The 12,936-nt window shown below is 46.7% G+C and overlaps 1 pseudogene; it reads left to right on the top strand.

Moving 5' to 3' along the window:
* The first annotated feature begins 9,585 nt into the window (after positions 1 to 9,585).
* Positions 9,586 to 12,936, top strand: part of LOC115643694 — a 75,516-nt pseudogene continuing 72,165 nt past the window's right edge.

Raw genomic sequence — 12,936 nt, 5'->3', positions numbered from 1 at the left:
TTTCAATCTAGTTAATTTGTTTTGAGTTAATGGCAGTTTTAATCCCATGGTTAAACACTCAAAACCAAAATAATGTAAAACCTTAGACCCTACAAGTCCACTCAGTCCTACTTCTTGTTCAGCCAACCACCAAGATAAACAAGTTTGTTTCATTTATAGGAAATGTATTATTTACAGTGTCACCTGACATTGGGAATAGGCATTCACAGGGCAGTTTTGTAACTGGTGTTGCAAGGTGTGTCAGATTGTCGTGCCCAGGGTGCAGACTGGTAGCCATGGGAATCGCTTTGCCCCCGTAACAATTAAGCTGGGCTGGTCTCGCTCACACTGCTCTGCTGGTGATTCAGCCACTCTCCAGGCCCTGTCATCACCCAACATGACAGCAGGTGGCGCCGCACACATACCTGAGCTACCTCAAGGCTCCTCCAGAAGTTCACTCCTCTGATGGGTAGAAACCTTTGTCTAATTTCAGCCTAAACGTGTTGATGACCAGTTTCTATGCTTTTGTTCTTGTGCCAGCATTGGCCTTTAGCTTAAATAACTCCTCTCCCTCCCTGGCATGTATCCCTCTAACCATGTATTTATAGAAAGCCATCCTATCTCCCCGACCCTTCATTTGGCTAGGCTAAACAGGAGAGGAGACTCAAAGAGTTTGGCTTAGGTAGGTCTTCCATTCTTCTGACCAGCCTACTAGCCCTTCTCTGCACCTATTCCAGTTTTATTTCATCTTAAATGTGGAAGACGAGAACTGCACACAGTATTCCAGATGAGGTCTCACTAGTGCCTTCTAGAACGGTAATAACATTTCCCTGTCTCTCATGGAAATACCGTGCCTGATGCATAGAGCCTTGCGCGGATACAAAAATAGAGTTGTCTGCAATGTAGTAGACTCCTAGCATGACATCACCCTTGTTTTTTATCCCTTTTAGCATAACCCAGAGACTCTCAACACTTCTGTCTCCTATGTCCATCTCCACCTCAGTCCAAGTGTGTCCATTTTTAGTATATAAGGCAACACCTCCTCCCTTTTTCTCCTGTCTATCCTTCCTGAGCAAGCTGTTTAAATAACCTCCAGAGCCCCGCTGCTGCTACCCCAGGGCTCCGGCAGCAAGGCTCTGGTGGCAATTTAAAAGGCTTGGTGCTCCAGCCAATTCTGGGAGCCCCAGGCCCTTTAAATTGCCTCCTAAGGAAGCCAGGCCACCCTGGTACCATGCACTGGCTCTTGCCGGTACGCTGTACTGGGGCGCACCAGCTTCCTTTCACCTCTGTCTCTCACATAAAATCAAGAGCAGTAGCGCAGTCACTAGTAAGTTACATGGACAATCTGACACTTCACCCTTTTCAGTGTGAAAACTCTGCTTGGGGGAGAGTGATTGTTTTTTGGAGGGTGTGATGGAGTAGGGGCTGTCTGTGTGGGGAATGGGAGAGCAGGGGAGGACTTTAGGGGATGGACGATACCGGAGCCTGTAACCTGAGCTAGGTAAGGGAGGGGAAAGGTCAACACCTTGGCCCGGGAAGAAGGACAAAGGAAGGGAGTGGCAGGAGGGAAGCAGTTTTGAGTTTGGGCTTGGGGCTGTGTGGGTGGAATTCAGGGTATCCTAGCTAGGATCCAAGCACCCTGAAAGCCCAGAAGGACTCGATGGAGGGGTCCTGACTGTGCCTGCAAGCTCTGCTGTAACCTGTGTTCCTGTTGTCCAATAAACCTTCTGTTTTACTGGCTGGCTAAAAGTCACTGTGGGTCCCAGGAAGAGGGGTGCAGGGCCGGACTCCCCCACACTCCATGACAGAGGGGTTTTTTTAGATGCTATTAGTTGACTTCATTAGTTACTGGTTTGGGGTGTCTGCTTTGAGTGTCATTCCTTTGGAAACAGGTTTCAGAGTGGTAGACATGTTAGTCTGTATCTGCAAAAAGAACAAGGAGTACTTGTGGCACCTGAAAGACTACCACATTTATTTCTTCCGACTGTATGTTCCACTCTATACATCTGATGAAGTGGGTTCTAGCCCATGAAAGCTTATGGCCAGATAAATGTGTTAGTCTCTCAGGTGCCACAAGCAGTAGCGTAGCTGGGGGGAGCAGGGAGAGCAGCCGCTCCTCCTGAGTACATTTTTCAAAAGTGGCGCCTTTCAGGGAAGCCACCACCGGGCTCTGGACTCGGAGTCCAGAGACAAGTTTTGCGTGCTGCCACAGGCTGGCTCTGGGTTCCACACCACGTTCCTGCATCCCCAGCCCTGCTTGCTCACTCTGGGGCTGCAGGCCGCGTTGGCTGGTTGCCTGGCTCCCTGGGGCTGAGGAGGTTCCCGCCCGCCCACAGCTGCCTGGCTCGTTAAGCCAAGCCCCGCTTGGCACATGCCACCCACGCTGGGGTGGGCTCTTCTGGGAAGAGAAGAGGTGGCAGCGCAGCCCCCCAGTGTGCCGGGGGACTGAGGAGCAGCAGCCCTGTTGGCCCCCGGCAAGCCCATGCAGAGCGAGGCGGCTGCGTAGTGGGGAAGGCAAACACCTCTTGAGCTGCCAGTCTCGCTAATATATCACCCCATCTAGCGCTCACTCCGCCTAATCTAGTTGGAAGAACCTCCTGCAAACTCCCCATAGACGTGAGCTGTCGCTAAGGCGCCCTGGAATACTAGCTGCGCGGTTCTTAAAGCCACAGCGCTCTCCGTCTGCCCCGGGATCCCAGCGGAGGGTCTCTCCACTGTTAGGACTCTCGTTGGTCTCTTGCCCTCTCTGCTCCTCTTGCTGGAGGAAGAAATGTCTTTTTGTACCAGCGCTGGCTCTTACCATCACAGTCCTAAACCAATCAGTGCCCTCACGCCCCAAACTTTCCCCCAAACCCAGTGATTTATTCTGTGCACAGTATTAGCTCTTTGACCAGCTACGCGATCCGTTAAGCCCCAAATATTTAAAAAAACATATTTCAGGGACTAATCTAAATAGATCAAATTCTTTCCGGTCTTCTGCAAAGCAGATCTATGCATCTATTCCCCTCCTCTCCCCAGGGCTGGCGCAGAATAGCATTTTGCACAGGAATGATTACTTCTGCTGGGTACACTCACTGTACTAAAAGCACAAGGAAGAAGCCACGCCTTTCAACTTGCTTATCTATTGGGAGATATAAACATGTGTTCCCATTTCGCTGTGATACTACACTTTTAAGCCTGTGGACAAGCAGTTTTAGTGTTGACGTTTCTGAAGAACGTTTAAAGGGGGGAAATCTGCTTTGGGGTGTAGTTCCTAGGAAGTCAAAGAATATTTGGTAACAAAAATGAAACCTTTCTTGTATGCTCCTCTGCCATGCTGCAAGAGGCAGCCCACCTCCCTGGCTCGCCATGGCCTGTGTTATCACAAAGGTTTGAGATTGAGAGAGGTGGCCTTGATTTGAGTTCATTGGGCAGCAGAGCTCAGGAGCAGCAGATAAATATTGGGCACCCAGTGACTTTTGTTGTTGTTTTTCCCTCCACGTGTCTGAGTGGAAATAATCAAGGGCTGATTTCTCTTCTGATTTACACACCTGGACTTGGGGCTCGTCAGGTAGAGCAGGCTGCAGCCCAGATCTGTTCCTTACTAGTTGGTGTGGAACAAACACAGCACAAGGTTTCCACACCCAGGTCATTCCCAGCCTCCCGGGACAGGCTGGGGTGCTGGGAAAGGAGGCGAGGAGCAAATTCTGGAATCCAGGGTGGTGGGGAATTTTCTACGGCCCTGTGATTTGAATGCTACAGATATGAAGCGATTCCCTTTGCTTTGGGGTTTATAACATCGACTCGTAGTAGCCTGGCACCCATTTTTGAGCAGTCCTCATTAAAGCGCTGCACGATGCGTTTGGCTGGAAACAGGCAGGTCTCAGGTTCTCTGGCTCTGCCTGTTGGTCCTAATATCTCTGGAAGGAGGGTGTGGTGTCACTTTAGTCACTAAATAACGAGTTGTTTACAGATCTAGTAAACAATCCAATCCTCCTGAACTTCCTCCCTGCAGAGGCCTTCTTGTTAGGAGCCTCTGCTAAAGCTAGTAAAACAGCCCCACTCTCTCTAGGTTGGCACAAACCAGTCCCATTGGGGTCTCTCTCTGTCCTTTTCTTGCTGTTTCTTAAAAGAGGAACAACTGGTCCCCCCGCCCCATGCTTGGTGGATGAGGCTTCCATCTAAGGCATCTAGAGGGACTCAGTACTCAGTGTTTCAAAAATGTTAGACTGCCAACCCGTGTCGTAGAGATGTCTTTTGTTTAAAAACCCCCATGAATAAAGCTACTTTAAGGGAAATTACTGCTTCGTCCAACCCCCAAGAGCTATGAGATCTTTGCTCACCAATTTTCATAAAACTTGTATTTGTCATGTGTTTTTGGTGGCTTTAATATTACAATCTATTTTAAATAAAGTGCATTTCACTGATTGATTTTAAAATAAAATTAGTAACTGGAAAAAATGGTCAGTATTTTTTTTTAAATCTGGGACAATTATGAACTACTGTATTCTGTCATTTACTTTCTAGAATCTCTAAAGTATATCTAAGTATAATCTAAAGTTCTCCTGTGAAATTCAGGCTGTGCAAACCCTTCCATGGCTGGATCATTCTTGTGTTTTTATTTGAAGTACAGATAAATATGTATAACAAATTTAAAAGTATGTAATTAGTAATTTGATATGTCTGGTGGCGCCTTATTTATGTGTTCGTTCCCCCTGATGTTAGAACCTGGCTACGCCACTGGCCACAAGTACTCCTCATTCCCATGGAAGAAATTCTGTATGCTCGGACCCTGGTTGTTTTCTAAGATTGAAATTAGGTTTTATTTGGCACTGGGTGCAGATTGCTTAACTTGCTTAGTTTCCTGTTTGTCCTGCATTGGTCATTTTGTTGCAGTAAACCTTCATGAATTATTAAACATATAGGAAATAATCACAACAAACAATCCTGAAATAGACTCATTTTTATACTTCTATTCTTCAAATAATTGAAGAACTTCCAGGCACATAAACGGCCTCTGGATTCCTCCTGAAAGTTGACCCCTCCCCATTGAAATCTGAAAGGGCACTGCTGCTTTAACAATCCTATACAATTATATAACAGGGTTATCATTATTTATTGTATTTGCTAGTATAGTTCAAAAACATGATGGAAAAGTTTCTGATTTCTATTAAATTCTATGACATTGTCACAAGGAGAGAGAATTGCCATGCATAACCATGTAGCTGACCTGGTTTTGGATTTGCCTATCTGAATGTACTGTACTCATCATCGGGATAACGGAGTGCCTTACATGTTTTGAAATTTGTATTACCATTTTCCTTCTGTAATCCCACTTGCATGAGCAAAATAGGAATTTTTTTTTTAAGGTTGGGCAAATCAAGGTGGATTTCCACCATGATTCCAAGAAGCACATGTTCAACCTGGGAGTTGTGGTTTTGATGCAATCCAGGATTAGGCCCCAAACTACTCAGGTCCTAGAACCGTTTGAAACAGCTCGGGCTTCGTTATGCTAACAAAAATGTTTCCTCTCCAATTTCACTTTAAAATAAATACAGACAAACACTGGCATTGCGCAGAGGCCAGAGGGGGGAAGTTTCAGGGCTCCTCAATGCAAAGTTGCAAACAACTGAAAAGGGGGATGAGATGGAAACATTGGTTGGATTTGAATTATAGGGGGAACAGCAGGTGCCCCTCAGCTTTGTGACCCACTCTCCCCTGGTGCAAATAGTTTAATCCTCCATCACCCCCTCGGCCCCTCCTTCCCAGCGCAGATGGCTTAACTCTCTCAACTGGCCTAACCCAACCCTCTCCATAGTTTAATCCCACTCCTGACACCTCCCTGGTGCACGTGGGTTAAGCCTCTGCTCACAGTGCAGCTAGGGCCTCGCGTGCTTCCCTTGCAGCACTGGGCGAGGGGGCTGTTGTCTCTCCCCCATGCTGGACTGTGGGGGGGGAAGAGCGCTCCGGCCCTTGTCCATGCAGCGTTTACACGTGACGGCCCAGCAGGAAGTCGGGCTGAACCGAGGTGGGTCCTGCGGGCGCCTGGCTGGGTGGGGGGTGGCGTGTGGCCCAGAGCTCCTTCCCGCGGCAGGTCCTGGCGCCGCTTGGCATCGCTGGACCCAGAGGGACTGGGAGTGGCGCCAAGGCAGCGATGTCCGACCCCGGGAGGTACGGCTTCCCCAGCCGGGAGCCCGGACACGTGTGCTGCGCACCCCGGCCCGTGCCAGCCTTGCTGTGGGGATAGGGGGCAGGAGGGGGCAGCGGCACCGGCAATTCCGCTGGCGCTTGAGAAGCATCTGGACAAGAGGCTGTTCCAGACCCACCCAACCACCTTGGTGGGCTTCTGCCTGCGGGTCCTGGATGCGTCTGAGACCCCTGCCCCCGCTGCCGGCATTAGCTTCCCTGCTGTGCCAGGCCACGGGGGGCTGCTTCAAACCCTGCCCCTCCGTCCCCGCAAGGTGCGAGGCATCCGCGCATCACAGGAGAAGCTTCTTGGGCCTAAGTGCGTGGCTGTCACGTGGGAAACTACTGTGCCTCCACCAGACCAGTATGAGCTGTGTGATCCCACTGGTGGGGTGGGGGTTTCCCAGGGCCGGCCTTCCCCGTAGGCAGCTGCTCCAGCCCCTGCTCCAGCTCTTCCCCAGTGCCCCCACTCCTCTGAAGACTGCAGCCAGGCCTGATCCTGCACCCATCGCATGGGCAGTGGAGCGACCCACTCCCCTGGCTCCCAGCCCCGCCACCCACGAGTGCTGGGGGGTTCCCCCTAAGCCGGGAGCAGAGCGGGCTGGGGCCCCAGGCCTCCAGGGGGAATGAGGGCTGGCTAATTCCTGCGGGAAGTGGAGTGACTCGGCCCCAGCCTGCTCTGCTTCCCTGGCTCCCAGCTGTGCCCCCTACGAGTGCTGGGGGAGGTTCCCCCCAAGCTGGGGAGCAGAGCAAGCTGGGGCCCCAGGCCTCTGAGGGGGCTGGGGGCTGGCTAATTCCTGCGGGAAGTGGAGTGACCCGGCCCCAGCCTGCTCCACTCCCCTGGCTCCCAGGCTTGGGGGGAGTGGGGAACCACTCCCCAGGACTTGCCAACCCCTGCCCCCCCCGCGCCAAAATACCTAGGGACGGCCCTGGGTTTCCCCATTGTGCCCTGGAGAACCAGGAGACTGTTCTTGGCCCACAGCATGTGGAACTTCCAACCACTGGACAGGCACCACACCATTCTTTCACAACTTTGAACATAGTCAAAGACACAATTTCAGATGTACATTCTGTCTTAATCGCTGTGGCCGCAAGTAGGATGACTTCTTCCTCCCACCTGGTTTATTTTTTTGGGGGGGTTGTTGTTTTGATTTGTAAGTGATCCCTTTATTTGCTTTTGGGTTTATATTTTAGTTTTCACCTTTTGTTTGTAGGCTGGGAAGTTCTTTTTAAGGTGACTTGTTCAAGGACAGCTGGGATCGACAGCGGGGTTGTCTGATGATGAAGTGTTTATCCTGATTGTTTTTGGAGCCAAAATGAGTTATTAAAATGAATCTGTTGTACGGATATTGCACGTCCTACCTCAAAGGACAAGCTGCTAAGCCAATCAGCACTTATAATTCCTGTGCATGCTGAGGGCCTGGTCCAGTGCCCCTTGAAGTCAGTAGAGAGATTCCTATTGACTTCAGTTGGTGTTGGATTTGTTCCTGTATGACTTGAGGTTGAAAATGAAAACTGAATGCCCATTTCATGATGTAAATGCAGCTAGGGCTTTGTCTCCACTAGGAAAAGAAAAGTGCATTTTTAACCCATGTTAAGCTAACCTGTGTTTAAAATCTTGGTGAAGACAAGGGTGTTGTAGTTTTAATTCATGTTAGCTAGTCAAGGTAAACTTGAATGTCCTAATCTTCAAGCAATAGATTAAAAATAAAATATAAAACTAATGCTAAGCAGCCAAATAAAGGCATCATTTAAATAAAAAGGTGGGGGAGAAAGGGGAGGGAGAAGACTTAAGAATGGGCCAACAATGGTTCAATGCTAGGGTTTACCTTGACCAGCTAATACGTTTAAAACCTACAACTGCCTTGGCTTCCCTAGGATTTTAACACAGATTAGTTAACAGATTTAAAAATACACCCTTTTCCTCATCAAGAAAGGGGATACAGTTTTGTCTTCACTGCAGTAAAAAGTGTGTGCTTAAATCAGTGTAGTTATCTCAGTGTAAAATCCTAATAGAGACCAGGCTCTGAAGTTTTCACCTCAATGAAACCTGAGATCAACCCCAGCTAGCTGCATCGAGTTAAAAATCCCTGTGCCTTATCTCCACTAGGATTATACGGTGAGATGGCCAGCTGAATGCAAAAACACACCTTTTTTGCAGTGAAGACAAAGCCTGAGGGTCCACAATGGATGACTTGCCCATGTGGTCTAGTCTACTAAGCTAAACTCTTTCTCTGGTTCTTAGCCAGTTGCATTCTATCCCAGGGGTTCTCAAATGTTATTGCACTGTGACCCTCCTCTGACAACAAAAATTACTACATGACCCCAGGAAGGGGGACCGAAGCCTGAGCCCACCCAAGCCCCGCTGCCACAGGTGGCAAGGGCAAAGGCAAAGCCAGAGCCAAAGCCTGAGCCGTGGGGTTCGGGCTTTGGCCCTGGGCTCTAGCAAGTCTAACACCAGCCCTGGCAATCCCATTAAAATGAGTCTGCAACACACTTTGGGGTCCCAACCCACAGTTTGAGAACCATTGTTCTATCCTATCCTTCAAGAGGTGCATATATGGCTAATTCTGTAGGTACTCCTTCCAAAGGCCAGTGTGCAGGGCAGTTATCACTTAATGGCATTTACAAGAATACAAGCAGCAAAGAGTCCTGTGGCACCTTATAGACTAACAGACGTATGGAGCATGAGCTTTTGTGGATGAATACCCACTTCGTCGGATGCATCTGACGAAGTGGGTATTCACATCCAACAAAGTGGGTATTCACCCACGAAAGTTCATGCTCCAATACATCTGTTAGTCTATAAGGTGCCACAGGACTCTTTGCTGCTTTCACAGATCCAGACTAACATGGCTACCCCTCTGATACTTGACAAGAATACAAGAGACCAGTGAATCAGCTACAAGCCACGTGTCCCTGTAATTTATTGCACTGTGGAATTTTAGATGCTCCAAGTCAGTGTTTTTCCAGTGGGCAGCCACTAACTTGATCTCACTTATCCGGACTGAGGTTTTAGTTATCCCATTCTGCTGGATAATTAGATTTTGCACCACCTGGTCGGTGGTTATAATTATGTAGCAAACCAAGTGTTTTGGGGGAGGATCATTTTCATAAATAATTATTTGAAAGATCCCACATGTTCAATGTTTGCTCTAACTTTTACTGATGCTCCTTTGCCCTGTCTTTTAGCAAGAAAGGGCTTTTGTTCTCTAAGTTTGATGATTACAAAGTGTTCCACTGTCTTGTCATTTGGGGCAAGTCACTGCACCTCTCTGTGTCTCCGTTTTTCCACTTGCAAACCTGGAACGCTTCTTGTCTTAACAGGAGGATAGAGAGACTTAATTACTCTTTGTAATTTGAGACAGTAAGGTAGAAAGTGCTATAGAAGTGCAGTGAAGTATTTTAACATATAGCATAAGAGAGAATTAGAAGCTAGCAATGTGTCTTGATAGGGAGGGGAGTGTTTGTCTGGCAGCTCGCACATCAGATGCTGTTTCATTGTTGCATAAAAGAGGTGTCTGGATGAATGTAAGCATGAAGCGATTCATGGCGCTGCTTAGTAAGAATGAAAACAAGGACCCTCCACAGGCCAAGCTGCTGGATCTAGCAGGACAACTCTGTGGCGATCTTCAGAGCGTGTCTCGCAGCCTGGAAAAGCTGGTCAAGGCAATGATGGGGTGCAAACTTCAGGAATATTTCCTCACCAACATCAATATAGTCAGAGCCTGTGTGCTTGTCCTTATCCACAAGGGACAGCATGACACAGCCTGCAGACTCCTGGAGGTAGGAATGTGCAATCAGTGGTCACTTCAGTGGAACTACAGGGAAGGTGGAGAAGTGATGTTAGACAAGCTCTGATAACATATATATCAGGAGTCAGAACATCCCTGTTGAGGTCCCTGAGGAGTTTGGGGGAGGCGTACACAGTGCTGAGCTCTGTAGGGAAATCATGGACAAAACATATCTTAACAAAAGAAAGCATTTTTTGGAATGTAAAAGACTCCAGGGACCACACAAGTGCAATTCCCATTGGAATTGAGATTCTTCTTGTGCTTAAAGCTCATCATGTCCTTAAGTGTCTTGCTGGATCAGGTACTGAGTGCTCAACCCCTTGTAGGATGAAGCCCATGGGTGGGATGGTGTGAGGAAGCTTGGGCTGCTAGTGATCGTGCTGTGTGTGTTCTGCGGCGAGAAGAGACTTCAGTTTCCAGAGCTGTCGGCTTTGGACCATTCATGAGGTCTAAATTCGCTGTTTTTTTTTTTTTAAAGCCACAGGTGCATAATGAGCTCTTTTCTTGCATGGAGTGCCCTGTGCAGGGTTGAGAAGTAACAGTGGTCCATGCAAGAGACTCATACTTTTGGGGAAGGCTACCAACTCAGCTGATCCAGCGTGAATCCCTTTCAGTACTTTCAGGGTACAGAGGGGTTTTATCCCTTCTGTAAAAGACATTAGTTGACTGTCTGGAGAGGGTGTGCTCAGCCCTTGCTATTGTCTTAGTGTTGCAGGGTGAAAGAGAAGAAGGAGCTGGTGCGACTTTGGAATGAGATCCACTACCACGAAGACATGGAGAAAAACCACACAGATTCCCTGACATCGATGCAGAAATTCCGATGCAGGAAGAGGTACCTTGGCAGGGGGATGATCTGCTGCTCTTCCTTTACTGTAATTTGGGAGTGTGGTGGATGGAAACTAAAAGGCTGTATTCACATCCTAAGATGGACCTTTCTTGGGGAACAGGTTTCACTGTTAACTTGAAACTTTGGCCTACTCCTATTGCAATCAATGGCAAAACTTCCATTGAGTTTAATGGTGCAGTTTTGGGACCTTGGTGATTATACTTTCTTTTCTGCACAGGAATCCTCCACCAGTTTCCTTCTGTCCTGAAACACAACGAAGCAAAACTATCCAAAAAAAGTGCTCAGAATGCTGCGCAGATTTGCTGCAAATGTGACAATGAATCCAAACATTGATCAGCTGGTATGGATGCTATATGCTACAATGTTACTCGGGCTGTTGCTGAACGTTGCCTTGCACAGGAACAGCAGCAGCTACTGTGATAAAGGCGACATAAATGTTTTCAATCTAATCCCTTGTTTCAGTCCGGTTTCGGACTGCAGTTTCTCATCTTTGATCATTGCCCAAAGGGGTGTGTGTTCTAATATTTTTTTAAGCTTAAGCAAAAGAAACTCAGTCGTTCTGTAGAGCAAAGAAGTGGGAGAAAATGTCTTCCCTGTTATAATAGTGTTTTAGCAGCTCTAGTGTTGAAATGGCTGGGTGAAATTTGGCAGGGAAATAGCTCTCCCTGAGAAGCACTGTAGGTATTCTGGTGCTAACTGGTTGTGATTTGACTGAGTTATAACCCATTTAAAAGTGCACTGAGTTTTCTTGCTAGGCTTGTAAAGTTTGCAGCCAAAATAGTCAGCCCTGTGCATGTGTGTATCTAGCTTAGCTGGACAGAGACAGATGTAGTGAAAGTGGCCTCTGAATGAGCCAGGACTTGTCTGGAATCCTTGTCTGATTCGAAGAGTCCTGTGGCATGTTACAGACTAACAGATGTATTGGAGCATGAGCTTTCGTGAGCGAATACCCACTTCATCGGATGCATGCATGCACCCAGAAAAGCTCATGCTCCAATATATCTGTTAGTCTATAAGGTGCCATAGGACTCTTTGCTGCTTTTACAGATTCAGACTAACATGGCTACCCCTCTGATACTTGTCTGATTCCCGGTTTTATAAGGTAAAAACTGCAGCACTCCTAAAATTTTCACTCAAGGGGCTCCATCCTTCAAGCCCCCATGGTGTATGGGGAACAGGTTATTCTGGACATGTTTAGCTTAGTTCTGCATTGTGAAATATGTTTTTTAATATATATTTTCATTAAAACAGCAGCAATATGCAAAAATGTTTATTAAGAGAATGCTATGGTTGCTCAGTTAAGCGCTTAGAAGTCAGGAAATGACAGTGGAAAATAGCACACTAGACCATAACTGTGTCCTGTTGTGTGTAAACATTATGCTACGTGATCTTGTAATTTATCAAGTAGTTTAATGTAATAATTTTTCTACAACCTTAGATATGTGCCTGTGTACTACTTTGAATCTCTTAAAGTTATTTTATGCAATGCACACAGCAAGCCATTCTCACACAGTATGCCGCTGATTAAATACGACAACATAGAGTAACAGTGAAATTTGATAGCATGTATAAGGCCCCCAAGTTTGTGACTAAATTCGCTTTGTGGTTAACTTCCTTGAATTATACCCAAGGAAGGTTGCTCTTCTGATTGAAAACAAAATATATAATACATGTATGTTGACTAAATTTTTAAACTACTTACTTGAGAAAGAGGAAAATATATTATATAAATAGCCAAAATCAATAAAGACATAGTTTCATTGTCACAATGATAGTATAGTAAGTTTAAAAGTAGGAAAATATATTGCAAGATGCTACACATATCTAACAGAGAAAAATTGTTGTACTGTATTTAAGAAATCTATGATCATTTAATGAAAGATTATAGTAATGAATATATACAAGGGAGAAGAGTAAAGGTTACATGTGAAACCTTACCTAGCACATCTGGACTTTTGATTGCTTAAATCAAATGTTCTCTTAATGTAGATTTTCAATGTAATACACAAGAGATTTTAAAGTCCTGTCACAGATTATTTTTTAAGGCGAGAATAGACCATTATGAGAGTTTAGTCTGCATAAGGCAGGCCATAGAATGTCACCCAGTGATTCCTGCGCTGAGCCCAATAATTTGTGTTACAATGGTAAATT

The sequence above is a fragment of the Gopherus evgoodei genome, unplaced genomic scaffold, assembly GCF_007399415.2.
Source record: "Gopherus evgoodei ecotype Sinaloan lineage unplaced genomic scaffold, rGopEvg1_v1.p scaffold_67_arrow_ctg1, whole genome shotgun sequence".
Classification (NCBI taxonomy): domain Eukaryota; kingdom Metazoa; phylum Chordata; order Testudines; family Testudinidae; genus Gopherus; species Gopherus evgoodei.
Note: the sequence above shows the minus strand (reverse complement) of the source record. Positions and strands in the feature narration are given on the sequence as shown.